The 4,331-nt window shown below is 37.9% G+C and overlaps 1 protein-coding gene across 1 annotated transcript in view; it reads right to left on the bottom strand.

Moving 5' to 3' along the window:
* The window catches only part of trpc5a (transient receptor potential cation channel, subfamily C, member 5a), a 72,183-nt gene extending 67,852 nt beyond the window's left edge, over nucleotides 1–4,331 (bottom strand). The window contains exon 1 of the mRNA XM_016249325.1: nucleotides 3,798–4,331. The gene's annotated coding sequence lies outside the window, so the exon portion shown is untranslated. The remainder of the gene's footprint in view (nucleotides 1–3,797) is intronic.

Genomic DNA, 4,331 nt, shown 5'->3' with positions numbered 1-4,331 from the left:
CATTTATAATTACTTTTTCTTATTTGTAAGTCGCTTTGGATAAAAGCGTCTGCTAAATGACTAAAAGTAAAGTAAAGTAAAGTAAAAGATGTAAATATGACAATAATCACATCCAACAATGCATCCAATGCATTTTATAATGACCAAAACAGTAGTTACATTCTGCATTTCCAATAATGGCACATTATTCTTGCTAAAGAGCATTGGCAGTTTCATTAATGGGTTCTGATTTGATGTAAACCACGTAAGCAGCTTGTATGAGTCTGGGCCTCAGAGGAGTTGACTTCTGCTGGACTCAAACACTCAGTCACCGCAAAGCCAGACAGCATAAGCCACCAGACACCCTGCAATTCCATTAGATTTATTATCTTCTCACAAAGTACATCTGACCTTCTCCCTTTGTCCTTATTTCTCTATTTCCTTCTTTCTTTTTCACTTTTTAACTGTCTTTACCACTGTACCGTTTGAAGAATCTGTGTTTTACTTGTTACCAATAAGTCTTCTTGTCCTGAATGATGCCACAGTGACAAAATAAAACCTTTTTTACTCTAAGGCCCCCGTCCTCTTCGAATCAATACTGCAAGGACCCCCAACATTTTCTTTTCACAAAAACCATTGTATTCTAGAGTTATATAATTTTCAATTCCATGTAATTATTTTTAAACAAAGCAAATTCAAGACAGATTTACATTCAGTGTTTGTTTTTTTTGCAAACATACTTTGCAAAAATGTCACTACAGATATTCTTTACATCTTAAAAGTACTTAAAAGCACATAAAGCTCAATTATACAGTACCTTTAACAAACAAGCACAAGTAAACCTGCCATACCAAACAAGACTACAGGGAGATGCCAAATGACTGCATATAAACTACCATACGGATCCATTCAGAATCACTAAACACACCAAAATACAAATGAAAAAAAAAATGAAAGCATTCTGAATGTGTGGAAACTCAGCTATTTGAAGGCAGGATCGATGCCATCAGTGAATAGTTCCTCTGTCAGAACAAGCGATCGTGTCTGTGTTTGGAGCGTCTGTTGCCCATATGTACATAAACTCCACTGGTCCTCACAAACTTCTCCAAAACACTCTTCTTCGGTGGGCATCCGTAAAACACTCACTGTACATTCATTTTTAAAGCTATGTGAATATACTAAATATTCCTCCCCAGGGAACTTTTTCTTCACTCTTTTTCTATACTCTCACACACTGTTAGTCTTTGTCCTTCAAGGACTCCTTTTTTGAAGGCTTTACCATCCTTAAAATCGTACATTAAAGATTTGATGATTATTCTGAGAAAAGCATGATGATCCACTTTTTTGAAGACGTGTGTGGGCCAGTGAGTACACACCTGCATTTGCCTAAGTCCCAAATCTGTTTATCTTATGTAATGCACCATTAAGCGATGTAATCTTATTTGAGAGGCTAGGTCACTCACTTATAATCAAGGGTTTGAAAGGTTGGACCCTGATGTGTCCTGTGCAATTTTATTACAACCCTGGAGATGAAAAACTGGGGACAAGGTTAAATTGATCCCCAGAGACATTAGTCCAAATGAACCCTGGCTTACAAACTCAAAGCATATCTTATACACCAACAAACCAAATACAATACGTTATACAGTAAAGTTTTTTCTTCTGTCACCTCCTAATAGTGTTGCTCACACCAATTTCTTTTTTCCCCTGAGCTTCCTTGAGGCAATGAGCATGGACAGTCCATTTGGGACAAACCCTGTCCACTGCCTCCCTTTTGTTTCCTCTCAAAACAGCACCTGGAACGAGTGTATAAACTGGTATCACACTCCTCAACCCATCAGAGATGGGCAGATATAATTTATTATCCTGTAGCCTTAAGGTATCTGTACACATCCAATGTCTGTTAAAAGACATAATGCAGCATAAAAATTGTACTAAAATAAACACATCCATCAAGAAGTTTTTAGCTTCAAACCATCTCGTCTGAGTTAGGAGAGATATATGCATAGTTCAAGCACTGCTTGAAAGCGAAAACAGTCCAAAACAGTTCTAAACAAATATGTCAGTGGATTTTGATGTGAGAGGACAACAAGGGATGGACTTTTTCACTGGAGGAAGTGTCATTATGAATTATGGTATTTTGTACAGAAGCGCCAGTTTAAAGGTAAAATGCCTTAATGATGGATTTGTTTCACAAGACGTTAATTGATGGCCTGGAGTCATGGGCATTACTTGTGGATTATTGTGATGTTTTTATCAGCTGTTTGGACTCTCATTCTGACAGCACCCATTTACTGCAGAGGATCCATTGGTGAGCAAGTGACATAATTCAAAATTTCTCCAAATCTGTTCCAATGAAGAAACAAACTTATCTACAGTACATCTTAGATGGCTTGAGGTTGAGTAAATGTTCTGCAAATTCAGAAAATCATGTCAAAAAGAATGATATTTCTTTACAAATCCATTACAGTATAAAAAGTTGAACCAACACTGCGGCATTAGGCTCTTTTAGGACTTGTTTTAGATGATGGAACCCATCACACCATTACAATACAATCCAAAGATGTTAGACCCTATTAACTAGCCAGATCATAAATGTTACAACTATCATTTGCATCCTTGTGACAATTGCCTTCAAAATATTATTAAGCTTCCCCAGTTCATTAAGTATCTGCATTAAAAAAGCTTCATTTACTGTACAGACCTAATAGTGTTGCTCACACCAATTTCTCCCCCCCAGCTCCCTTGAGGCGATGAGCATGGACAATCTATTGGGACAATCCCTGTCTACTTCCTAACCTCTCTTTCCACACATACAGTAACAGTGCCTGGAACGAGTGTATAAATCTTTGATCACAATCTTCAGCCCTCAGAGAGCAGCGGGTATCAATAATTATCCTGTAGCATCAGTGCCTGCTTAGCAAGTCTTACATGCATTAAAGATTTTTTTTTTTTACATAACCATTACAATCTGGCATTTTGAATAGAGACAGACTGATGATTAGTTTGACCAAAATTTGTCCTGATCTTTTCAACTTATTAGATCTCTACTATCTGTAAATGATGGCATTTGATTGATCACTATGGAAAAGCAGGCAAAAATGATATTTACATGTAGAGCAACTTATTTAATGCATTGCATTAATGCTTTTAAATAACAGCCATTTGTTCTCAAGTGAGAAATGTATCGTTTAAGATTCAGACAGCCCTAAATAAGGATGAAAATAAATCTGCCACTTGCAAACAACTTTGAATAAATAATCTTCATCATCATCAATAATAACATAATTCAGAATGTACTGTATATGCTGTTGTATTATGGTCATTAATTATTGTACAAAAAAACAAAAATAAAACGATTAAAAATTTGTTCTGCATACTGGTTATCAGACGCTTACATACATAAAAAATACTGTTTATTGGTATAGTCACCAAAAATCAATATCGTGTGATCTCGAAGTTGAACTCAAACCAACACTGCAGCATTAAGCATCCATGCAGTAATCAGGATCATTTAAGATGATGAAACCCCAATACACCATTACAACTAAATTTTAAGTTGTTAGAAGACCCTTTAAGAAAAGAGAACATGAATGTTGTGAAAACTCTTATCGTATCCTTGGTCTCAATATTGGCAGTAAAATCTCATAAAGCTTCCCAAATTCATTAAAATCTGCATAAAAACGCTTCATTTACTTTACGCACTGACACCTGCAGATGTAGGTAGGCACTTTTTGCGCTGCATCAAATGATGCTCGACAAAAGACGTTTTAAAACTTCAATGCGAATATAACGAATCACCGTATGGCGTCGCTTACCTGATGCGCCTTACTATATGGATATTCAGTCGCCCCTCGTATTAAACAAGGGGTCTCTGAGGAGGGTGTTCCGTTGTCTTCTTATGTGACAGGGGAGCCTGGAATACTATTTATCATTGGCGTCCTCCAGAGATCCTCATATTCCCCATGTAGAGCCAGTGGAACGCGTGCGGCGAATGTCCGAGCCGCTTTTCTTTCCTCTATTTTCCTTTCTCACTCTCGCACACATGCATTAACACGCACAACACACACGCCCCAGTGGGCTCTCCACGCGTAAACGCCATGAGGAGCATCCCTGACTCCAATGCGCATTTGATCGCTTCTATACGCGTGGCTTTTTTTCAGTGCATTCAACCCAGCGCAGTTCTTACGCCACAGAAATATTAAGGTTTGGCCAGCACAAAGGCTGTTTAACTCACATTGCCCACGGACGCTATAGATACAGGTGGTTTTGCGAATCTCCGACGTCTTCTTCCAAAAGTGCGGAGCGAGGAATATTTCAAAAAAACAAGTGCGTCTCGCACGCGTACGGCG

This window comes from Sinocyclocheilus grahami, unplaced genomic scaffold (assembly GCF_001515645.1).
Source record: "Sinocyclocheilus grahami isolate Dianchi unplaced genomic scaffold, SAMN03320097.WGS_v1.1 scaffold25.1, whole genome shotgun sequence".
Classification (NCBI taxonomy): domain Eukaryota; kingdom Metazoa; phylum Chordata; class Actinopteri; order Cypriniformes; family Cyprinidae; genus Sinocyclocheilus; species Sinocyclocheilus grahami.
The sequence above is the reverse complement of the archived record's forward strand: the minus strand, read 5'-3'. Positions and strand labels throughout refer to the sequence as shown.